Raw genomic sequence first — 25558 nt, 5'->3', positions numbered from 1 at the left:
GTGTGGCCGTAAACCTCAGCAAGAGGAACCTGATAAGCCATTTCCAGCTGTTAACACCTGGAGACTTCCTAAGTTACATTGAAAAGAGCATCTCCGGCAAGCCAAACTTGACTTTATGAATTTTGTTACATTAGCTTGAATGCTTTTCCTACTCACTTCGGCATTCCCTGTACTTGACTGATGGACACACAGTAAAACAATCAGGCTGCCTGTGCCAGAGGGCAGGGGTGGTCCCGGGAGATCCTGTAGCAACTGGCAGGAGGGTGACAAGGAGAAAGGAACACCCCAGTCATGTCAGGACAATGAGGAAAGGAAGCCGGGAGTGGCTGGTTTTCCCCCTTCTCCCTCCCATGTCTTTACTAGTCATAACATCATTCAGCTGGGACTGGCCTCGTGTGCTAATTCTGGGTCTCCTGGAGATGCTCAAATTCTTACTTGAGGATGGAGGTCACAATTTCTTTTTCAGTCTGCTTTTACTTGCCGTACTAGAAGGATGTGAGCGGGTGTAGGATCTTGAAGTGCCTGTGATGGTGGTGCCTTAGGGCAGAGAAGGGGCAAGCCATGGGTTTATACCTGTGCATTCTGAGAAACACTTCTAAGATGGTTAAGTTTGTTGTGCAAAATGATCTAGGACCCAGGTATCTGACAATTTGCTGAATCACTTCCTTTCTTTAAAAAAATTGGCCATTCTTTACCGAGTCTCCCCTACTCCCTCTAGAGGGGAGTGCAGAATCACATCATGCTGTTTAATAATTGTATTCGTGTTCATGAGGCCAAGACTGACTTGTCACAGGTCACACACTGGGTTGCTGGCAGAGCTGGGACTTGAACTTGTGACTTCCTTCTCAGCCTGATGCTCTTCCCCATGTACGGAGCTACTTCTGCTGCTTTCCTGGTGTCCTTACCTTTCTGCTCCAACCCCTGCACTGCAGAGGGTGCCCCTGAGCAGGAGCCTTCCATTCTCTCCAGGGCTCTGATGAGAAGGCCCCTCTTAGCCGGCGGAGGTCTGTGCTGGGATGTGAGCTCATCTTTGTGATTCTCATTTGCTGTAATGGGAAGCGGCTCCCAGAAGAGAAAGACGTGCATTTGTTTGCAGCCAGTGGGACGATGTTGAAATAAACGCAGCACTGATCAAACTACACACAGCCAGCACATCGCCGGAGAGACGAAGCAAAATGGAATCGCTGATTTTTCTCACCGTCTTCTCTCAAATGCTTCTTCCTTGCCGCCCCCCAAAGGTGGCTCACTGTTGGGACCCTCTAGCATTGTGACATAAATGCTCTGGTTTGGGGTACCGCCCTGTGTTCAGATCCATTTACTGAGAGGTATATTTTCCCTTTTCTAATCTGTGGAAATCTTGAGGGAAGTCACTTTTCTGAGCTTCACTCCTTTCGTCTGTAAACTGGGCCGATTAGGGCCTCGCTCATGGATTTTTGGAGCTAAAATAACAGATGAAGGTAAAGGGCTCTCTCCGCTCGGTGCCTCACATGCGTTAGCATTCAGGAGGTCGGTGCGGTCCTCATCAGTGGTCCGCATCACCGTTATAACTGCCTCGTTGACCTGGATGGACGTGGGAGTGTCTGTGATAAAGGACCCAGCCTAGAACCTGGCCCGTGGTTACTGTTCGTAAGCGAAAGCCGTTGCAGACGTGTGGGAGAGCGCAGAGATTTGAGTACTTCAGCAGATGCAACAGAACTGAAGGAAGCAGGGACTTACATCATTCTCCCAGCTCTGTCTCAAAAGAACTATATTGCCTGGGGCCAGTCATTTTACTTTCTGGAACTTCATGTCCCCCATCAATCCAGTGGGGCCTGCAGAGCGTTGGGTGACACTGCAAAGAGAGGGTGGGAGGGAGGTGCCCAGCGCGGTGCCAGAAGGGGCGGCGCTGCATCGGGGCTGTCCGCTCTGAATTGCTGGTCACACCGTCGTCGCTCTCCCTGGAGACCAAACTGCCAGCCCATCACGAGAGCTAGAACTTGTGCTTCCCCCTTAGCTCTGCCATTCTCTGTTTGTAGGAGTGCACTGTCCCCAGACAGATTCTGAAAGAGAAGGCGGAGCCGGGGAGCGCAGAGCAGGTCAGAGCTTCATGGCAGCGCCGTTTAGAACAGCCCAGGATGAAGACGCTGCGCGCCCCCCCCCGCCCCCCGCGCGCTGTCAAGCATTTGGGGTGTTTTGATAGCACAGAGCCCCCTGTGGCCGGCCGTGCAGGATGTCAGATACGTGGGGAGCACACGGCTTGGGATTTGCGGGATGCCCCGTCGGGGAGGGAGTTGAGGGGCAGTGTGAAACGACGACCCGCTGTTTTACCTGCGGTCCTGAGAGGGCGAGTGAGTTTCGGAACCCGTTCTTCATTTCGCTGGGCACCGCTCCCTGTGGGTACCCCTGCTTTGACCACAGCCAAGGCACTGCCTTGGAACCTCTGCAGCGCCTGCCCCATGGCCTCAGGGGTCAGGTGGCGGCGCCAGAGCGAAGCTAGCTTGTCCAGGTCTGGGGATGCTTAGAGACCACCTACGTGATTCCTTTGGCAGCAAGTGACATTTGGCAAAGGGCATGGCTGACAGGAGCCCCAAACAGGTAGGTGTCGGGGTGGGGGAGGATGTGATGCACATCAAGGGTCAGGAGGCCAGGGAGTGGGGGTGGCTGCGGTTGTGTGTGTAAGAGCCACCCTGTGTGCAGACGCTGCGCAGAGACTTGTGTGACACAGAGCAGGTGGATGGTCTCCTCTGCCTGCTTTCTCCGATGGGCCTTGTGCTCAGAGAATGCAGCTCAGTCACCTGAGTCTCATGGGCCCACTGGCACCTAGTGTCCTTCCTCAGAAAACTCAACAAGGCAGGGTTCACAAAGCCTTTGGCCCCCCGTGAGCACTCAGTGTGTTGGTTGCCTTCCCCTTTCCTAGAGGCTGGGGTCGGGGGGTGGGAAGATTGTTTGAGCACTTGGGCTTTTTGGACATATGATAATCACCTGGCTAGGACTTGGGGGAAAACTCCCAGTTTCCGGTACAGTCTGCTGTCCACTCGTGTGTGCGCATCCCTGATGGCAGCCCTGCAAAGACAGGTCTGCATCTTGGGAAACATCTGAATAGAATTAGGAAGGCTGGAAATAGTTACATCTACCAGTTGGTTATTCCTTGTTTTCATAAAGTCATTACAGTCTCTGATAAAAGAGATGAGCGTCAATAAAATGGAGAATTAGACATGTGGTGATTCCTTACATTGAAGATCGAAAAAATTGACGATTCAGTGCTTCAACACGGGCAGTCTTGAGATACCGTCTCTCTGCTTGATATCCTTTAGCAAGCTCCAACTTGGAGGGCAACAGTGGAAATTCAGCCTGGTACCCAGATCCTTTGCTGATTTAGCCCATGGCTTCCCTCCTCAGCTGATTTCATCTTTCTGACATTTTTCTTTAACATCCCTGAAGGTGTACCTCAGTGTATGTGCATTAGTTTCCTGTTGCTGCTATAACAAATTACCATAAACTTCGTGGTTTAAAATAATACAGATTTATTGTTTTCCACTTCTGGAGGTCGGAAGTCCGACATCAGTCTCTTTAGGCTAACATCAAGGTGTTGGCAGGGCTGGTTCCTTCTGGAAGCTCTGGGAGGAGAAAAATCCATGTCCTTCCTTTTTTGGTTTTTCTTTTAAGCTACAAGTGGTTTCCTGCATTCCTCTACTTGTAGCTTCTTCCTCCACTTGGGAAGAGCCTTGCTCCAGTCTCTGCTTTCAATTACCACAGTGGCTCATTCCCTGATGCTGACTCTCTCTGGATCTCTCTTACAGGGATTTTGTGATTCCAACAGGTCCAGCCAGATAATCCGGGATAATGTCCCCATCTCAAGATCTGTAATCATACCTACAAAGTCCCTTTTGTCATGTAATACAACAATTTGCAAATTCCAGGAATTAACACTTGGGCATCTTTGAGGACTGTTGTTCAGCCTGTCCCAGTGGGTCCCCTGTATCTCTACCTTGTGTTCTTGCTCCCTGAGATGCCTTTTCATGCCTTCTTTGCCAGGCTGACTCCTATTTACCCTTCATAACCCAGCCTCAGGGTCTTCTCTGTCAGAAGACATTCTTGGACATTCTCCTTCTCCTGTCCCATTGCTCCAAGGCCATAGGCCTCTCCTCCGTGCCTACCTAGCATCTTGCCCCTGTGCTGTGAGTAGTGTCGTCACCCACTGTATTATAATACAGTTTATCTGTCTGCCTGTCCCAGTGGTCCTTGCAGACAGGGACCGCATCATCATTGCTTTCTTACCCCTGCCACAGGGACCCAAGACTGCACTTTGTAGGCACTGGTGGGTGGATGTCAGGGAGCATGCCTCCCATCTTGAAGACACCCCAAGGAGAAGCCCTGTGTCCTGGTTTCCACGCACCCTTGTTGGCCTGGGATTGCATTTCCTCCTAGGAACTGAAGTCCTCTGGGCTTCAGCCTGTCACGGTCCCATGTTTTCCTGTCCCTTCAGCTGTTTAATTCCCTCTTCATTGGGCTGTAGTCGATTAGCCTAAGTGAAAGCAAATAGACAATTTCCTATTAATATTTATATTGCTTTGCTTTTCTATTTCTTGGCGAGGCTCTGAGGACGGGGATGGCTGCAGAAAACGTTCTTTCATCTAAATTATGTCCCTGTTGGGGGCTAGATTTAGCCTTTTTGCTGGGCTGTGGAGAAGAGAGGATGTGGTGGACTTATGAGCCCGGGAACAATTAAGGCACAGCAGTCAATCCAAAAACTGCAAGTTCGAATCAGTAAACATTTGTGGAGTACCCACTGTGTGTCTGTGCGCGTGCTAGGTCTTGGTGTCCCAGGATTAATGTCTACTGTTTATTAAGTGGGTATTATATGGCAACCGTTGTTCCAAGCAGTTTAATTCTCTCACCTCCTTGACTTCATGAAACGGCCCTGTGAAATATAAGCCCCATTATCTGAGTTTTACAGATGAAGAAATGGAGGCAAAAAGAGACTCTGGGGGTGTGGGTGAAGACACTTGGAAATGGTGCCCTCATTTTACTGTCAGGGGAAAGGGTTGGGTGGGTCTATGGTGTTCTCAAGAAGAAGGGCAGTCAATGGAGAGGAAAATGGGGGTTGGGGGCAAAGGTGTTCAGCAAGAGGAGGAAGAACCCGGAGTTCTGAAGATGCAAAGGAGGCTGACGGAAAGAGAGTGGTGTATCAGTGACAGGCTGGACAGTGTATGACAGCAGGTCCCCAGTAACAGTGATTTAACCAGATGGAAGTTTCTCTCTCATGTCCATGAACTTGTGTTGGCACTGTGCGGTGGAACAGTAGTTTAATGATGTCATGAGATCCCAGGATATTGTCTTCCAGCCTTGCCTTCCTCAGGTCTTAGCCAGGCTCTCGATATCCAATATGATGCTAGGGTGTCAACATCTTTGTTGTAGGCCAGCAGCCAACAAGAAGCAGGGAGAAGGCCAGAGTGGGCTCACATCTCACCGGGCAGCCTGCCTCTAAGTGGCCTTCCTGAAGTCCCCCGGCTGCGCTTAGCCGCCCAGAGGCTGTAAGGTGGAGCCTTTCCTCTGGCTGCTTTGCTCCCCTGAATGGAAGCCGGGAGGTGGATGTGGGGTGGCAAGGTGGCTGGCCGTGCCACAGGTGGACTCTGGTGAGGGCTTAAGTGGGGAGGGGATGTTGAATGAATCAGATTTTAGAGTACACCTGAGTGATGGCCTCTTAGACTGACAGGCTCTGAACCTCCTCGTACCCTTTGCTTGACCTAGTTCCTGGGTGTGAGTATCTCTCTCTATCTTAGAAAGTTTGTGCAAAACCTTCTCACTCAACATGTTCCAGCACCATTGCTACCTCCTCTGAGAGGCCCACCAAGACTCCTGGATCAGAATCAGGCTTCCGTCCCCTGAATGGGGCATGGTACTGGCACCTCCATCGGCCTGCATTTTATTCCAGTTTGTATTTTATTTAGTCATTTGCACCTGTACCTCTTCCTTAGATTGCAGGGCAGCATTTGGCCCCCAGCAGGTGCCTGCCACAAGATGAATTCCCAGGATGTTTTAGTAAAACTTGACCGATCCAGACAACGGCATGTGGCGGAAGTGTTTTTCCTGTAACAGAGCTCCTTAAACTCGTGTCCATCAGAATCGGCAGAGGGCTTGTTACAATTCCTTCTCCCCTCAACTTCTGACTTAGCATTTGGGGAGCCCAAGGATGTGAATTTCTAACAAGTTTCCAAATGATACTGATCCTCCTGGTCCCAGGACAACCCTTCAAGAGATCGTGGTCCTTGAGAAACACCCAGATTTTTTTCTTTCCCCCAGGGGAATCTGCAATGTAAATTAGGTCTGAAATAGACTTGGGAATTAAATACAGGGAAATTAAGTGAATGGATGAACCAGTGGAGAAATATTTGGATTCAAATGTGCCTTAGCATTTTGGTCCCAGTTTTTTTCTCAAACAAATTTCCTGTATCACCTAATCTTAGATGCTGCCACTTACAAGATGCTCCATTATTTTCTATAAAGCCAAGAAATTAAAAGCGCTTTTAATTAAGCTGTGACACAGAGCTTTCTCATCCCTTTGAATCTTTTATGCTTATTGAAAGAGCCTTTTTAGACCTAATTGGATGGGTTTTATCGTATTTTACTGCTATGCCTACACATGAAGGGGAATGTGGGCAGACACGTTGGTTCAGGTAGTTCTAGAACTTCTTCACGCCGGGTCTGCCTCTGGACTCCCCTTTCTTCTCAGTGTCACTGCCATCTGTGTGTTCTATACTGTCCTGTCCTCCACACCACTGAGAGCGCCAGATTTCTTGTAAGAATTCTGCAAAGAAGGCACTTATGTCCACGTTGCAGCTCTGTGTTGCTAGCCTACTCCTGGGTCCTCTTTTGAGAATGCTGCCAACACATCTGACTGTCCGCCTGCCCCTTCCCACGACCATTTGGTGCATGGGGTTGAAAGAGTGACCCCCATCCCCCTGCAGTTGTCTCCAGGATTTTCATGGAAGCCGCTGACGCCTGTTGTGCACCTGTTCTGAGTGTGCTGGCGGCGTAGCCATGTTATCACTGCTCTGTGGTCTCCGTAATTATTAAAGGCTACTTGATTTTAGAGATGTTAGAAGGTGAAAAACAGTTTGTCCTGGAATCAGTAAAAAATTTTAAAATGCCCACCAAGGACTAGGCACATGTTTCACTGTCATGGCTTTACGTATAACACATCTCAGTTAATGTTCATGGTGGTTGTCTGAAGCCAGCATCGTGACCTCGGTTTTACAGATGAGGACCGTGCCAGCAGGTGGCATTTGTTCACTCCTCAAATTTATTGAGCTCCTAAGGTGCGTCATCATTCTAGGTGCTGGCAGTATCCCTGGGGAGATAATCAGTGAAGAAACAGGTATGGTCAGCCACCCATATCTGCAGGTTTCACATCTATGGATTCAAATGACTGTGGATCAAAAATATTCTAGGGAAACAAATTCCAGAAAGTTTAAAAAAACAAAACTTGAATTTTGCCACATGCCAGTAACTATTTACATAGTACTGGTTACTGCAAGTACTCTAGAGGTGATTTAAGGTATACAGGAGGATATGTATAGGGTATATGTAAGCACTGTGCCATCTTATATAAAGGACTTGAGCATCAATGGATTTGGATATTCACAGAGGTTCTAGAGCCAATCCCCCATGGATACCAAGACGGATGGATATAAGATTGAATCATACAAATGCTATAAGAAGAAAAGTAAGTCAGGATGTGCCAGTTATTAGGGAAGTCTTCTTGAGTAAACACTAGAGTGAAATGAGAGTACACACCATACAGATAACAAAAGGATACAGGTTCCAAGCAGAGGAATTGCAGGTGCAAAGGTCCTGTGGCAGGAATATGCTTGTCTTATTTGAGGAAGAGCAAGCCTAGACAACTTTTACCTGCAACACCAAATGCATGCGGGTTTCTTCCCACACCAGTTTTCCTGCTCTCTGGACTCCAACTGAGTATCTTACAATTCAGCTCTGTACTGGCACTAACTCCCCAGAGTTAGCTCAGACCCCACAAGTTAAGGGCTCAGTTCCACAAGACTGTTGTCACTTCAGATTCTAGGCACGTGTCCCAGGTTGTCACCTGTGCTCCGGACCAACTAGGGGTAACTTCAGAGAGTCTGCCCAGCCCCCTTCTCTGGAACTTGGGCAGGTGCTTTACTCTCTGCCCCTGGTTTACTGTGAGGGACACAACTCAGGAGCAGCCGGATGGAAGAGACGTGTGGGGTGAGGGATGGAGGGGCAGGGGTTACATATGCACCCTCACTACACCTGCTCCTCCCAGGACCTTGGTGTGTTCACCAGCCTGGAAGCTGACTTAACCCTGTCACTTAAGGAGTTTTATGGAGGTCTCACTGCACAGGCATGACTGATTTAATCATTGGCCACTGGTGCTTAGGTCAGTCTCCAACCCCCCTCCCCTCCCTGGAGGTCAGGGGTAGGGCAGAGCTGAAAGTTGCAGCCCTCTAATCATGCATTGGTCTTTCTGGTGACTGATACCCATTCTGAAGCTTCCAAGGGGTCCCCTGCCACCACTTATCTCATTAACATACACAAGACATTCATCATTCCATAATTCCAAGGGTTTTAGGAGCTGTGTGTCAGGAACTGGGGACAAAGACCAAATACATATTTATAACAGCAAGGAAGCCAGTGGGGCTGGAGCAGTGGAAACTCCAAAAAGTCTTGGTCGATGGCCCGAGCTGGGATGTAGCCGTGATTTACAGATCTTGGGGCTCCAGGTTCAGGGTTTGCCCACAGGCCACTAAGTGTGAGAAGCCACTTCAGATTACATCCTTCTCTCCTTACTGGAGTGAGTTTAATCTTAGGAAACATATGTCTTGATTAATTCAGCTCCAGTCACGAAGCACAGCAGTAAAAGGTGCTCACTGCCATCACCATTCTAGGAAGTCCCCACAGTGTCTGGTTCCTAAGCGGTGGTTAAACCAACCCAGGTAAGGATGACAGCAGGTGTGGGAAAGCAGGCAAAGAAAATGACATCGAAAGAGACATTTCAAAATAGAACATGGGACTTTCAACTCTCCTTTGAAGAACATGGTCAAGAGAGAGACTCCAGCAGTGCGCTGTGGAAGAAAGAACAGAGATCAGGGCTTTGAAGCCCAGTCTGCCAGTGATTAGCCGTGGGACTCTCCCTGTTAGTTCAGTCACAGACAAGAGAATACATGAGTTTACACAGAAAAGGACTTATGGCCATTATTAGGTGCCTTGCAGAATTCTAGGAGAAGCTAGACGGACAGGTGCTCAACTAAGCTGCGAGGAGCGGTTCTCGGAACCACCCAGAACCAGACCTCCAGGGAAACTGCGGTGAAGAAGCCACTGGGACAGCCCTTCCCAAGAGGACCACACCTTGTCTGCTGGGATCTGTCAGGGCAGGATGGGCTCCATATTTTTTCATGCTCAGGAAGTTCAGGCCTGGACTCAGGGATCTAACTACAGATGCCCCTCGCCCCCAAAACCCAAACATCTCTTACGCTTGTCAGAAGAGAGTCAAGGTAGCAAAAGAGCTGCCCTCCTTCACGGTGCTAATGCTTTTGCATCTGCTGGTGGTCTGCAGCTGCAGGGGTGTCTGCTTGGTGGGAACTCAGCTCCACAGTAGGTGTCCAAGATGTAAAGGCATTCGAAAGACAGCTGATGTGGCTTTCATGTACATAGAGGAAATGTTAAAACAATCCTATTGTAAATAGGAAAGGATAAAGGGATGTAAAGGGAAGTAAAGATCTCTGCACTTTACTCAAACTGGTAAAATATCATCCCTGTAGGCACTGATAAGTTATGCAGGTGTAATACAATATTCAAAGCAACTACTCAAAACATACAAAGAGATAGCTTGAAAAGCACCATAAGCAAATCAATGGGATTCTTTAAAAAAAAAAAAAAGTTTGATGACCCCACAGAAAGGCAGGTAAAACCACAATGAGATGTCACCACAAACCCACCAGAATGGCTGAAATGAAAAGGACTGACATCAAATGTTGGCAAGGATGCAGTGCAGCTGCAACTCTCACACTTTATTGGTGGGAGTAAAAAGTGGTTCATCGTCTTTGAAAAGAAGTCTGATAGCTTCTTACAGAAACAAACCCCTAACTTCTGACTCTTCAGTTCCAATGGGAGTCGGTGCAAAACTGCAACCAGCACAGGTGCTCATCAGTAAGAGGACAGATAAATAAATTGTGGTATAGAAATACCATGAGTGTATCACTCACTGAGCCATGCATAGAAACAGACAGCTGAAACATGCACCGACGTGGGTGGGTCACACACGTTACACTGCGAAAGAAGGCATACCCAAAGGACGATACACTCTGATTCCTAACGAATGAAGTTCTGGGACAGGAAGATCCAACTTATTAATGGAAATACATTTAAAACGTGGTTGTGTATGGGGAGTGTGGGCAGAGATTGGGTGGAAGGGGCCTGGCTAAATTGCATCATCACCTCAACTGTCCTGAATCGTCAAAACTGGTTTGGGTTATATAGGTGTGTACTTTGGTCAAAACTCACCCATGGTTGGTCTGTGCGTTTCATTTTATGTAACTCTGTTGAACCCTAGTTAATGCACTGCATACCAAGGTGGCTGGAGTATAACGTGCTAATGACTGACTTACTATTTTGAAATGAATTAGAAAAAAATGGGTTGAAAGACAGAAGGATAGGTAGGTATGACATGGCGAGTATGGTAAGATGGTAATGGTAGAAAGTGGGTGTGGGGATGTACATATTCGCCATAAGATTCTTTTACCTTTATGGTATGTTTGAAAACTTTCATAAGAAAATGCTAGGAAAAAAATCTTAAAAAAAAAACCTACAACACTATAGAATGTGTGGTTCCTTTCTCTCCGGCACCAGGTGACTGTTGGTTGTAAAGAAAGTCACTCCAGCTGCCTGGCACTGTTCTATGGGACAAGGTGATTTTTTTTCTAGACTGGATATTGAGCACAAAGGACTCAAAAACTTAGGTGACTCAAATAGCTGGGATTAGAGAGAAAGTCTGGATATAGCATTCATCCACAGAGGATGCCCAATAAGGACTTAATCTACTTTTCTTACTCTTGAATGACAACTCTGATGTCTTTGAGTCCCCATCCCTGCCTCCACCCCAGAGTCAGTGCCAGCCATGCAGAGACCACAACTAGCGATTTCAGAGAGAACATCAAGTATAAACTTTTATCGTTGGAAGGGACCAAGGGGACTACCTAATCCTGTATCTTTTTGTGTATGAATTTACCTAAGTCAATTTGGTCATGCAAAAATTAACAATAGTGGCCAAAAAATCTGAAGTGAAAGAGGGTTAGCTTTCCCACTACACCCTCACTACATGCATTAGTCAGCAGGCATCAAGTGATTCAAGCAACCTTAAAAAATATTAGTGTCTTTGCCCTCTGTCCTTTCTTATGCTCTGGCCACCACCTTGCAGACAGACCCCCAAGAGGCAAGCATGGTGATACTACAGGGATCATGGGTCTCAGCCTAGCAGTTGGCACCAGGCAAACAGAAAGGTCTTTCTAAACAGGCTGGGAACAAGACTGCTCAGGGCTCACCCCTGGGATGGGATCACTAAGGAGAGCAGTTCCGATTGCTCTAGATTTCCAGTCTGTTTAAGAAAAGGAGGAGAGAATCTTTAAAATACCTGAGCAGGTCCATATTTCTTGAAAACTTTATCTCACCAGTGAGCGCTCTTTTCTATGATTCCATGCACCATTGAACAAGCTTCTATGTCACCTAGGAAACCCCATTCCGAAATTCACTAGGCCCAGACGCGGGTCACACACAACCTACAGCATGCCTCCTGGTTGAGGCCGTCCTAGCAGAGTGCCTTTTGTTTAACTGTCTTCAAATACACATAGCATGAAATTTACCACCCTGACCGTTTTGAAGTGTCCGCTTCCATGACATTAAGTGCATTCACAGTGTTGTGTAACCGTGACCACTATTCATTTCCAGAACTGTCTCATCACCTCAAATAGAGCTCTGTATCCATTAGCCGATAACTTCTCATTTCCCTTCCCCCAGCCCCTGGTAACCTCAGTTCCACTTTATTTCCACAAATCTGCCTATTTTAAGTACCTCGCATATGTGGACTTATGATATCTGTGCCTTTGTGGGCAGCTTACTTCACGTGACAGACATCTTTAAGGCTAACCCACGTTGTAGTGTGTGTCAGAATTCCCTTCCCTGTGAAGGCTAATACTCCACTGTAAGAATGCACCGCATTTTTGTTTATCTGCTCACCTTTGGTTGACTATTTGGGCTTTTCCACCTTTGGAGGATTGTGGATAATGCTGCTGCCTCTTTTTTTTTTTTTTTTTTTAATACCCAAACTTTATAGAAAGTACCTATCTCAACAGCACATTCCAGGGGTGATGTTGACATAGCGAAAATTTTTTTTTGCAAAAAGTGAGGTAATATTTTAAATAAAATAATGTATTACAATAAGTATTAAGTTACAGACCACATACAATTGATAGAAGATCAGAATCATCTATAGACATTTTGAGGAGCTTCCCAGCCTCAACGGGACAAGAATGTGGCACTGGGGTGTCACCAGCACTGAGAACGGCCACGCGGCCTCACGCACAGTGCCTGGATGCCGACAGCCGTGTGACAAGTGTTCTGGTCAGGAAGCCACATTTTAAGCAGTTTACATCCTCACAAGAGAATTTCTCACTTCCGTGCGGGTGTTTTATGTTTATGATGTCTTTCTTTAATTTCAGGAAACTGGGTGCGGGGAGTTGGCTTCACACAGAATGCACTGGTAAGTTTTAATTATGATTTTAATTTATAATTTTAATTGTAACTTTTCCCACTAAAAAAACATGGGGAATGGGTTCCCTGTTCACTTTCTGGCACAGAGCATTTTCTTTTCAGGAATGAATTATTGAAATAACAAGGGTGAAGCTGGCCTCCGAAGGTCTATTACGGAAACGTATGTCATGCCTCACTCTGAAGGGCAGAAGGAATCTGGGTGCAGGGGGAGGAATAGGCTTGCTTTCCCCCAGAGTTCCTGGAGCTGCCTGGAGAAGAGCAGGTCCCCCCATCCCAGGCCATGGCTCTCTATGATTTCTTAGGGGTCTCCCACTGTATCTGTGTCAGAACCATCGAAGGGACTGGCCTGGGTTGGGGGCTAATTGCCTACAAGAGTCATGGCCTTTGCAAATGCTTGTTAGAATCAGCTGGGTTGGGCCAGAAGCTGCCGGGAAACTTAGGAGAGATTAATGGGGCTTGGCCAGTTCTTGAATCTGAGTGTGCACAGAGATGTGTGGACATGCCTTTTGCTTGCTGACTTGCCTCCTCCTGGCCTGTGAAGAGCCTTTGTCCAGCCTTGGGCACGCGGGCTTCTCCCCGCACAGTCGCTGTTTGCTGGTGAGAAATGAGTCCACTGGTACCACTGCGTCTGGTACTCAGCCACGCCGGTTCTCTCTGATTGATGACGTGTGCGTGGCTTGTCGTGTTAGGGTGACAACGAATCTATTTTTAATTCCCCCTGCTTCCTCCCATCTTTTAGACAAGGGTGAAGCCACTCTTCCTGACCGGCAACCTCTCCTCCTCCTTTTCCTCCCTCAGAATGTCAGTTGGATTAACATCTTGCAGTGGCAGCTGCTCCGCATCTGCTCACACCGCGTGGCGAGACTGTGCAAAGCAATTGCATGGAACCCTTGTGGGGTTTCCCTATTTATTTTCTTTTGATAATGTCCACAGCAAATTTACTCTGCTCTCCAGCCAAAGGGTGCTTCATGCAACTGCCAGGGCTGTGCAGTGAACTGGGGCCCTCCCGAGGTGAGGGCTTCTGGGTCTGTTGCCTCATTCCAAGGCAGGGTGCACAGGAGCCCCTGTTCTGTGCAGCAGCAGTGGCTTTGCTGAATGAGTCTGGGAGAGGGATGGAGGGATGGTTGTGTGGGAGGACCAGCCTGATAGGACGCCCTCCCCGTGCTGGCCTCACTGGCTAGAGGGACCTTCTAGGCCAGAGGGAGATGGTCCAAAAGCTAACCTTCAACTTCACTGCCTTTGTCGAGGTCTCAGGATCTCTCTATCCACCATCCTCCCACCTCCTTTAAAAATTTTTTAAAAAATTTTTTTATTGAAGTACAGTCAGCTTACAATGTTAATTTCTGGTATAGCATAGCTTAGTGATTCAGTTATATGTATATATTCCTTTTCATATTTTTTTCATTATAGGCCATTACAAGATGTTGAATATAGTTCCCTATGCTATCCACTAGGAGCTTGTTGTTTATCTATTTTAAATATCTTAGTTAGTATCTGCAAACTCCAAACTCCCAATTTATCCCTCCACCCTCCCCTTTCCTGCTGGTAACCGTAAGTTTGAGTTCTATGTCTGTGAGTCTGTTTCTGTTTTGTAAATAAGTTCATTTGTGTCATTTTTCTAGATTCCACATATAAATGATATCATACGGTATTTTTCTTTCTCTTTCTGACTGACTTTGCTTAGTATACAGTCTCCAAGTCCACCCATGTTGCTGCAAGTGGCATTATTTTATTCTTTTTTATGGCTGAATAGTATTCCATTGTATAAATATACCACAACTTCTTTATCCAGTCATCTGTCAATGGCCATTTAGGTTGCTTCCTTGTCTTGGCTATACCCCAGCTGCTTTTTCCTCTTCTCCATTCTCTGGTGTCTTTGCCTTCCCACTGTCTTCTGTCCCCCGTAAGGAGGCAAAGATGCTTCTCCCTCCTTTTTCTTTTTTCCATGTTCTCCTTCCCTCCTTTCTCTCCCCTGTGGTCTTTAGTCAAAGGAGTGTGGAGTGTGTTTGAATTTCACCTCCTTTTGATTGTCGGGGGTATTGACCTGAGTACCAGTGTCTTCAAGGGTTAACCTGGGGATGCAGAAACCTACGTCTGGGGTTGCTGGGATGACCGAATAACAAGAACAATCACTGAAACCAATCAAGCTCGTACGTTTATAGCACACTTCCTGGGTCTCCTTGTGCACACTCAAGCCTCAGGACCACCCCAGGGCAAGCCTATTATCCTCAGTTTAGATGAGGAAACTGAGGCCCAGAGAGATCAACCAACTTGCTGAAGGTCACATGGGTCATAGAGGACAAAGTACGTGTTTGCCCCCAGCCTGCCTGGCTTCACCCTCACACCATGACAGGACCACCTGTGGAAGCCTCTAGTGTGAGGGGAAATGAGGGACTGACATTTATTGACCATCTGTGGGTGAAAGTTTGTTGACATGCATTGTAAAAGATACACATAAGCATTTCAAAAATTATTCATATCATTTTTCTCTCCACTCTAATTCTCTTTCCTTTTTTTCTTTCCCTTCTCTTCATACTTCGGCTTATTCCCTTCTCTTGGGGGGTTTGTGCAGCCCTCCTTCCTCTTCCTTTGGTCATTTTGACTTTTTGGACCCCCCCAGTGTATCCTCCCTTCCCTTTTTGTCTTCCTAATAAATCTCTCCTCCCAGCCCTCTGTTCCACACCTGGTTTCTGTTTCCTCCTCCTTTCTTCTGCCCCATCTGTCTCATCTCTCTCTTTTGGATCTGTCTTGGTACTTGCCAAATCAAATCCCCAGACCCTAGCAGGGTTTGAAGTCAGCCCCTGACACACAGTGGGGACATGAGCCCTGGGAGTCATGCTCACTTGGGGCCTCCCATCCCAGGACACACAGGGACGGAGGATGGAGTGCGGCTCCTTGAGCATCCATCCGGGTGCTCTTTCTCTATATGTATATTTTAATGGAGGTGCTGGGGATTGAACCCAGGACCTTGTGCATGCTGAGCCCTCACTCTACCACTGCCCCAAGGATGCATTCTGTATTTTCTCCTGTTCAAGGAAATGGGCCCCAGGCAGAGAGGGATCATGACTGCATGACTGTGGCTGAGAATTTAATCTCCCCAAAGTCAGGAAATTTCTGAGATGGAACTTCTGCACTCACACATTCGTGCGCACACACGTATGTATATTAAGGCAGTAAATTTGTCAACCTGTACAGTAACACACAGTTCTAAATATGGGCACAGTAGGAAGAGAGGTGGTTACTGCAGGAACTATAATTTTTAATTTACTGGCTTAGAGCTCTAAACAAGGACCTGGTGCTTAATGTAGTGTTTTTACATTTGGATGTGTGCTCAGGAAGGGCATAAAGCCTTGCAAAGCGAGGGCCAGTGTTAGGAAGAATCACTGAGGGTGGTTCAGGCTGGGGATGGAGGAGGGGTTGAAAAATTAAGGATGTGGATGAGGCCAGTAAGTGTGCCTGTAACAATCAGAAGGGAAGACGTAGACAATCTTGGGGGGCCAGCTCATCAGCCTGGGAGGCTTAATGACCAGCAAGTCCACTTCTGTCAACTTACTGATGAGGAGACCCAGGTCCAGAGAGGACGTGGCCGGGGAAGAAGGGGGAGCAGCCAGAGGTCAGGTTCAAAACAATGCGATGTGCCAGGGATGCGGACTCCAGAAACCTGAGCTGAAGAGGTGACGACCACTCAGGCAGTGCTTCCATGTGCCGAGCGCTGTTCTCCACCATTAAGACTCCCTCATTTCATCTTCAGCGCATCTCCATGAGGCGAGTGCTCCTCTCCTGGTCGCTGCTTTACAGACGGACATGACGTTAGAGAGGGCAGCAGGCCTAGGTTTTGTCCCCGGCATTCTGGCTCTCAAATCCATCCACTTAACTCGCTATGTTTCACTGCATTCAAATCCTACCTTGGTTCCTTACTAGCTGTGTGATCTTGGGTAAGTGACCTAACATTTCTGAGCCTTGACTTCCTCCCCAGTAAAATGAGGACAGTCATGCCTCCTGCACGTGGTTGCGGTACATCTTAGGAAAGAATGAGCTCATGGAAGTTCTCTGCAGGCATGACATTTTCTTGTTTATCATCCATCCAGAGGGAATCAGATTGAGGGCCCTTTTTGAGGACAAATAGGACAAGAATTAGTATTGGAGTATTTTTACTTTTTAAGTGAGCAGCAGCCAGGTTGGCATCAGGCCTACCTGGCAAACAGGTCTTCTTCCTCCCTGCCATCTCCTCTGTCGTGTCTGGGGGAGAGGCCATCGGCCCCACGGGCTCCCCCACCTCCCATCCTGACACATTGTCCCAGCACAAGCTGTCACTGCGACAGAACGCCACCTCCCTGGGGTTTCGGGCTGCTGCGGCTTCTGTGTGGCTCTTACACGGAACAGACTGTGACGCCTCCTCCCATGTGCACTCCCTCTGCCCCTGTTTGCTGTGCACCTGCTGTGTGGCTCTCGGCTCTGGGGGACATTCATGACTAAGATAGTGTTTCTGCTCATAAGACTCATTTTCCAGTAAGGGCAATGGATAAGAAATTCTGTCCACTGGCAATGAATATTATAAAAAATCACCCTGGTAAAGAGATGGAAGCTGAGGAGCAGAGTGGAGAGACGGCTGTTAGATCAGGGAGGACTTCTTGGAAGAGGCTGTCTTGGAGCAGAGGCCTGAGTGGAGACAGGGGTAGGAACCAAGCAAAGATCTGAGGGAAGAATGTCCCAGATGGAGGGAAACACAAGCGTAGCCATTCTGAGACCGCGCGAGACTGACGTGCTCATGGGACAGCCAGGAGGAGGAGGTGCGAACACAGGGTTAGGCCGATGCCAATGGTGTGAGGCTCGCAGATGCTAGTAAGGAGATAGGTTCTGATTCCAAGGGCGGAAGGAAGGCATGGATATAAGGTTTCCAGATGAAATACAGGGTGGTCAGTTAAATCATTTGCAGATAAACCACAAATAAATATGTGGTTTGGACACACCTGGGCATTCTGTATTTTTATTTGCTAAATCCTGGCAGCTCTCCGTCAGAGGGCTCAGAGCGGGGCCTGCTGTGCAGGGCGAGTGTTGGCTGGAGGGGATTTTGCAGTCAGGGGACCAGGAAGGAACGAGGCTGTCCTCTCCCAAGACTGCGCTGGGACTGGTCTGGGCCATGGCGGTCCCAGGTGGAGGTGCTAAGAAGTATTTGGGTTCGGGATATATTGTGACGCCTATGGGACTTGGTAATGGATTGGATATGCCAGGAAAAGGGGGTCAGGCGCGCCTGACTGGTCCTAGTTCATGAGAGGGAACATTGAGTCTCAGGGCCTGGGCAGCTGTAGGCCAACTTGCCTGCTGTATCCCTGAGCTGATGGGTGAAAGATTCAGGGTCCCACAGAACAGAGGCCATTCGCCATGGTTTGCTGTGTCTGTTCGTGCACGTGGTAAATGTGTATGCGTCCTGTCAGGACAGATGGCTCAGGATACTGTCATGGATGAATGCAGCATCTTTTGAGCACCTGTCCTGTTGCAGACTCTCCGCTAATTGCCCTCCATGCCTGTCTCCTCCTGTTGGGGTCTCGTACAACCAGGTGGCGTCGTGCTGGGATCATCCGCATTTTACAGCCTGAGGAGCTGGGTATTTGCTTTATAGGTGTCGGGTCTGTTTCTTTGTTCTCTACAGGGTTGTGGGCTGTGAGGACCAGACCCTGGGTTGTCGCTTTGATGAGGGCCATCTTCCAAAGCTGTCCTCACATCCAGGCCAGACTTAGAACCCGGTTCTGATTCCACAAGCTTCTCGAACAGAGTTCTCAGTCTCTAGTGGGAATAGAAGCCACCTAGGGGGATTGTGGGGGGAAAAAAGCACACATTCCTGAGACCCTCACCTGGGATTCTGGTTCAATCAGACCTGGGTTGTGGCTGAGAGACACGCATTTGGACAAACCACACGGTGGATTCTGATGCCACTGTTTCTGTGTAATGCCAGACATAGAAAACCCCCGTTCCCCCAGATGTCCCAGTGGGAGCACACTTGGATTCCATCATTTGGGTATTAGGGATGCAGTTTTGAATGAAGTTAGATGGCGTTTGTTACTTGTATTCAGATTTTCAGGAATTTCTGCATGACTTAATAGATGCTTCCGGGAGGCTCTGCCGTCAGCATTTCAGGCAGAAGCGCTTTGGGTTTCTTTTGCATATCGATGTCTCATGTTTGCGCAGCACCCCCAACTTCCAGGGGTTTCCAGGTCCCCATCATGCTGCCTTCACCCTTCTTCTTGTCTCTGGGACCTGTGCCAGCTACCCCCCAATGCTCTCCTGAGCCAGATGTCCTCTCCCTCCCTCCCTCCCTGTGCACACAGCTTAAGGAGGGATTGTGGTTGGTTCTGTTTTTCCATTGCGTGCTCACTCCAAGGGGAACCTCTGCTGTTAGGGGTTTGGGGAAGTACGGTGGTTCCATCCCAGGTGCCTGGAAGTGGAGACTTGAAATGATGGCACGAGGGGCACCTCAGCAGAGGTCAGACCGCACCTTAAGGAAGCTAAGGGAAAAGCGCAGAGCCTTGACTGGTAAAGCAGGAGGGGAGGGGAAAAGGGGACGGGGCTGTGGGAAGGCCAACGGGATGGAAAGTCGTAGTGTGTGCAGTGGTCACACGGAGGAGTGGGGATGTTGTGTGATGGGTCCTCTGCTTCTTGGCTACACTTTAGCTGGCTTGGCTATGTTTTTTGTCATCCCCGGGCACACTGATGAGAAATCTGTCATCACACCCACAGTGACCCCCAGTGATCTAGGTCCTGAAATTCCACAGACCCTCGTGTGGTTCTGTGTGGCCATAACTGTCCCTACATGAGCCACCCCCTTACGAATAGGCTACTTCGGAAGGCGGTGAAACACGAGGTTAGTCCTCCAAGGAAAGGTTCTCAAGGGGTCCTCGCTGGGGTTTTCTCCTGCATCGGTCTTGCTTCTTGAGGGTAAGTTATGCCCTGCGGGTGCCAGGGATGTAAGGCTGTAAAGCACGTGGACAGCCCGGGGCCAGTTTGCCTGCTCTCTTCGGCCTCCGTCATTGTGTCATGTTTCTCTTACACCTCCTGTAATTCTGTTGTCAATGTGTCGGTGGTGGGGAGCTTGGGGAGAGAAACGAAGCAGACACGGGAGAGAAGGGATTCCGCAGAGGGGCACACGATACTCCTTCTGTAGACTCATTCTGTATTCCCTGTGGGAGCCGCCCGTGACGGTTTCTGATGCTGCAGACTTCAAGGCAAGCGCTTCGGTTCTAAATCTTGCTTTATGTCTTGTTAAAGAGCTTCTCACTATCCAAGTGTTATGTGAGTATCTTGGAATGGTTTACCCACAGCACTTCCCCACCCCCCTGGCATCCGTGCCGAGGGCAGCCTTCAGGTCAGAGCAGTCTTGGTGCTGTTATGACCGTCACTGCCACTGTGAGGAATGTGGAGACGGCTGCCCTGTCCTAGACTCTGTTGGGGCTTCCCCCACAGGGAAACATCGGTTCTGTTCTAGAATTTCTGGACCCGTGCCTGGGCTTTTCACCAAGGGCTGCAGAGAGGGTCCCCGCTGTCCCGGTGGTGCACAGTCAGCCTGCTGGGGAGAGGCAGGCCTGGTGGATGGCTCACGTACCATCCCCGCCATTGAAGAGCTGTGGGGCTTTTGGGTGCCATGCCATTCTGTTCCTCAGTTTCCTCTCCTCCAAAAGTGCAGGTAGTAACCGCAGGTGTCTCATGGCATAAGGATAGTCAAGAATGCAAAGTGCCTAGCATACTACTTGTTCCATGGGAGGTTAGAATACGTTACCCAGTATAATTCCATCTCTATTGTTCCTCTTACGTGGTGAGCTGGAGCCAGAAAAGCTGGGGTGAATGGCCTGATCTACTTCTGCTGCCATTGTCACCCTGGGCCAAGGATTGGCCTCCTGAGTCCCAGCGAAAGCAAGCCACGCGTCTCTGGTGCTCCCCTGGGTTCAGGCAGCATGGAGGCGAGCACACAGTGGAGGGACTGACCCACTGCCGGTGATGCACTCATAGGTACGTTTCCCTGAGCCCCTGCTCGGTGCCAGGCTGTGCGTTAGTTAGTGTGGATCCAGCGATGCAAAGGTGGATGGGCTCTGGTTCCTAGCAGCCTTCTGTTCCCTGAGAACACAGATGTGACCAGAGAGGGTTTCACATGAAGAGAAAGTTGCTGAAATGGAAGACGGCAGCGCTAACTTCTGCCTGCAGGAGTCAGAGGTCTTCCGTGCATGGGTGTTAGGGGGTTGAGAGTTGTGTAAGGACTTCCCACTTGGGGGAAATGGTAGAGCCTGGTCACAGGGACTAGCACGGGGCGCTTTGGGGGAAGGATGCAGTGGAGGAGGGGGAGGGGAGGGGGCGCAGCCAGACCGCAGGCCACTTGCTCTGTGTGATCTCTGGGGGCTAAGTGTCTTCCGCTTTAACATCTCACCACCCCTTTCGCAAGCCACACAATTTCCCACAATTTTCACAGATGTGTGTAATTTTCACTATAATATTACTTACACGTGCAGCCTCTGTGAAGAGATAGCTCAAACTAATAGTCCAATACATAGATTTAGATAATATTTCTAACAGAACTGCTAACGTTCAAATTGTCAGCATGATTTTGCTATGCTGGGTGATGCTGTGTGATGCCCCCAGCAGGAATCCTGGGTGGACCACTGGGCACAGACTCTGGAATGCCCGGGTGTCACATGATGTCTTGTTGTCCCTGGTGACTGTCCTCTTTCCAGAGAGCCCCAAAGCGCTGTGCATTCTTGGCCTTTGTGTGGTGTAACTGCATCAGCTGTGTATCCAGGCTTTCTTCATTCCCGTCTCATTAGCCCAGGGGAGTTGAGTCGTGGGTAACAGCCTGGGACTGGCATGCCTGTAACCACAGGTACAGAAGTGGGCAGTGACGTGGGGCTCCACTCTAAGGTGGCTGTCCTCGTGATCTCAAGTGTGCTTTGATAAAGTTTTGAAAAATTATTCACGAGGTGTCGGGGGATAGCTTGGTGGTAGAGTGAGTGCTCAGTATGCATGAGGTCCTGGGTTCATTCTCCAGTACTTCCATTAAATAAAGAAACAAACAAAGAAACCTAATTACTCTCCATCCACCCCCCCCAAATAAAACAAAATAGTTGGACAAAAAATTTTTTTTAAATTATTCTCAAAGTGATAATTCCAGATTAGCCAACAGTTCTAGTGAACACATGGAGCCCCACCCACCATTACATTTGAGAAATAGAAATGCCGAAGGGATTGTGTGGTGGGAATCTAGCTGATAGACACACTCTAACGTAGCGTGAAGGGATATTAATTTTTTACTGTCATACATGTGGTGGTCGTTACTAATATTGTGGGAAAGGCTTATGGTAGCCAGTGCCTAAGTGTTGCCTCCAGGCCCCGCTCTGAAAGCTTTCTGTGCGGTGCCTGATTTCATGCTCACCACACTCCTTTGACGCTGGTGCTAGTAGTCTTCCTGTGTAACAGGGAAACCATGAAGCACAGTTTAGTTTAAGTCAAGGTCCTAAGGACACAAGGCTAAGAAACAGCAGATCTGGGATGTGACCCTGGGCAGTCTGGCCCTAGACCCCTTGCTCCTGAAAACTACAGATATGAATTAACTTTCCAACCCCTCTTTCAATAGCTACCTACTCAAGTAACTAATGGCCCACTTCCATTATTCTCTGTATGTGTCTAGGGGTTGACGACCTGTTTAAAGTTCAATATTCAGAGCAATGCTGCTACCACTCTTTGACAGTTTCACATATAAGTCTACCTTAAAGATGTACAAGTACAAATTATGCAATTTGATATTTTTAAGTGCTTTTCCAGCAATATAGACAATGAAGTGTGTTGGAACTGCAGGTATATTACATTAAATTGAGTGCAATTAAAACACTGTAATATTTTTTAATTAATAAGGAAAAAATGGAAAAAAAACAAGAAATCTGAAGCTGTCTTTGCAGCCGTCTCCAGCTGGTAACTGGGCTGGTGGCTGCAGAGGGCGTTAAGAACGTTGCCGCTCTGGGTTTCAAGTGTGAGGACAGTCACAGTGAGCAGGAAGAGCACTTTGATTTTGCTTCTGTGTAACAGGCAGGCAACTTTTCCAACGACATCATCTTTTCAGGATTGTTTTGAAAGCAGATGACAAGAGAGTACTCTGAGAAGACATCTGAGTTGAAATAATGAGTTGCCTTCTGGGTGGTATCTCTATGAGCCATCTGAAAGTCTGGGTTCTCTTCGTGAGATGCTAGAAGAATCCACGTCTTTCACACTGATGGGTGGCCTTCGCCCTTTGCAAAAGGCACGAGTCTGTTCATTGGGACCCAGGAGGAGGGCACAGCTGTTCAGACTGCTTTTCATGTTGCTCCCAGAGGCTTGATGGATGGGGGGGAGAGCTACTCTCGGCTGATAGTTACTGTAAAATCCGATTGGTACTTTTTTTTCTGAAGTCCTTTTTGGGGGGGGGAATTAGGTTTGTCTGTTTATTTATGTATTTACTTATGTATTTTTAATGGAGGCGCTGTGGACTGAACCCGGGACCTTGTGTGTGCTGTGCATGTGCTCTTCCACGGAGCTGTACCTGCCCCCATTACGTGTTTGTTGATCAAAGAGCTCCTTTGGCCTCCCCCTCAGTCCTGGAGTTAGAAAGGTCCAGGCAAGACACGACTGACTGGTTTTGTTATAAACATGCCTGTACCTGTGAGTTCGCCTGAGCCTTTCCCCCGGCGTGGCCATCTCACTCCCCTGTCTCCTCACTCCCGGTGCTCGCTGCCCTTTCTCAGTGTTCAGAGACTCCACAGAAATCCCATTTTTTGAAACAGGATGCATGGCCTGGAGCACGTGGTTTTCAGTGGCCCAACTGGGGACTGTGAATAGCTTCAGCCTGGAGAGTAACTTCCTCAGTTTGGAGTCCCTAATAGAGTGCCACAAACCGGGTGGCTTAAACAAAAGAAATTCATTGTCTTAACACTCCAGGAGGCCAGAAGTCCAAAGTCAAGATGTTGAGATGTTGGCGGGGCCATGCTTCCTCTGAAGGGGCCAGGGAGGATCTGTCCCTGCCTCTCTCCCAGCCCCTGCTAGTTCTCTGGCTTGTGGCAACATAACTCCAGTCTTTCCATGGCCTTCTCTTGTGTGCATGTCTTTTTCAAATTTCCCATTTTCTAAGGACGCCAGTCTTGGTGTATTAGGGGCTCACTCTGCTGGAGTATGATGTCATCTTCACCGGTTACATTTGCAGCTGCCCTGTTTCCAAATACGGTCACCTTCTGAGGTACGGGGGGTTAGGGCATCAACATACAAATGTAGGGGAAACATAATTCAACCCATAACAGCCTGTAGCCAGCGAGCCACTGGCACAGAGAGAGATATCTACATTCCTTGTTCATTCAGTGAAGATGTGGGTGACTTACATGTGCCAGGCACTGTTCTAGACATCGGAGATGACCAGGGAGCAAAGCCAACTCCATGATCTCAGAAAGCTCTATCTTAATGGAAGAGATGGATACTAAATTAAAAAAATATGTCATGAAGTGGTGGGATGTGCTATGAAGACGAATGGGAAGCAGGTAACCCGTGGGAGGTGGCATAGGAGGCTGTTTGAGATAGAGTGGTCAAGGCAGGTGTCTCAGACCTGGTGGCATTTGGGCCCAAACTTTATTGAGTCAGGCGTGAGCTGCAGGGAGATCTGGAGAAGGGGTGTTCAGACAGAGATGAACGCCCCGTTGCGCGTGTGTTAAGCAGCTCATGTCTGTAAAATCACTTCGAGAAGGCATTTGGGGAGGGAGGTGATTCTTCAAAATGCTCTGGGAGCGTCTGGGAGCGAATGCTGGTGCACAAGAGATGGGAGAGCGCGTTAGGGTAAACGTTTAGTAGAACTGCCGGAACCTTCTGTCACACTTTCTGAACGTTGGCCTGGAAAAACATTTTAGAGTTCTCAGGGCATTCTACCCCTGTTTGAATCTTGGACTCATAGGGTTTCAGAGAAACTCCACATCCGTGCAGACCTTCCTCCCACCTGGTGCAGAAATCAGCTTCCTCTTCTGATGTCTGCAGTGGGGCTCTGCCTTCAGCCCTCTCCTGAGCCACCTCTTGGATGTGTAACCCAGCTGCTCTGTTTAAGACAGCCCCCTGGACCAGAAGCTCCAAATCTAGCATGCTAGCCTGCGGAGATCGTTACTCTTCTGATGCTTCTCCTGGCCCAAAGTGCCTGTGTCCCTAAACCAGTGGTTTTCAAGGCTGAGTCAATGACAGAGTCATCCAGAGGACTCTACAGATGGGCGGTTCCCAGATCCCAACCCGTATGTGCTGAATTGGACTTTTGTGGGTAGGGGGCTGGTGGATATGTCTTTATAAAGCTCTGAAAATATTTCTGCTGTTAAGACTCACTGCCTAAAGCATTGAGATTTCCCCCAGTGGTCAGCTCCTCTACTAGGAGGACATCAAGAAACGAGACTAGATGGGGATGTCCCCTCTACTCCCACCGTGACGTCTTGGCCACCATGATGCCAGGCCATCTTCGGTGCACCTCTTCCTCCCAGTAACCATGAAGGGCTCTGTTCCTCATGTGCCCTGCTCGGGTTTGTAGGGGAGACGCCACCTCATAGACCACACTCGCTCCTCAGGTCTCAGCACACCATTAAGAAACGCAGAGAGGTGTGGGTCGGCTTGGAGAAGCAGAAGAAGAGAGGAAGCTCGTGCTAAAAGCAGAACTTGTGCTGAGATTTATCTTCCCATTTCCTAAGGACCATTTGGACAGAGAAACCAGAGAAAATAATGAGGCTTCCTGGTCTAGCATCTCCATACT

General features: G+C 48.6%; 1 non-coding gene and 1 pseudogene across 1 annotated transcript; both read left to right on the top strand.

Annotated features, from left to right (window-relative positions):
- The window catches only part of LOC102524577, a 138182-nt pseudogene that overhangs the window by 19486 nt on the left and 93138 nt on the right, over window positions 1-25558 (top strand).
- Window positions 2403-2540, top strand: LOC116660694. Its single transcript, XR_004316309.1, has one exon. It is a non-coding gene; the product is annotated as a small nucleolar RNA SNORA76 (small nucleolar RNA).

This window comes from Camelus ferus, chromosome 30 (assembly GCF_009834535.1).
Source record: "Camelus ferus isolate YT-003-E chromosome 30, BCGSAC_Cfer_1.0, whole genome shotgun sequence".
In the NCBI taxonomy this organism is placed as follows: Eukaryota; Metazoa; Chordata; class Mammalia; order Artiodactyla; family Camelidae; genus Camelus; species Camelus ferus.
This window is presented reverse-complemented; position numbering and strand designations above follow the sequence as displayed.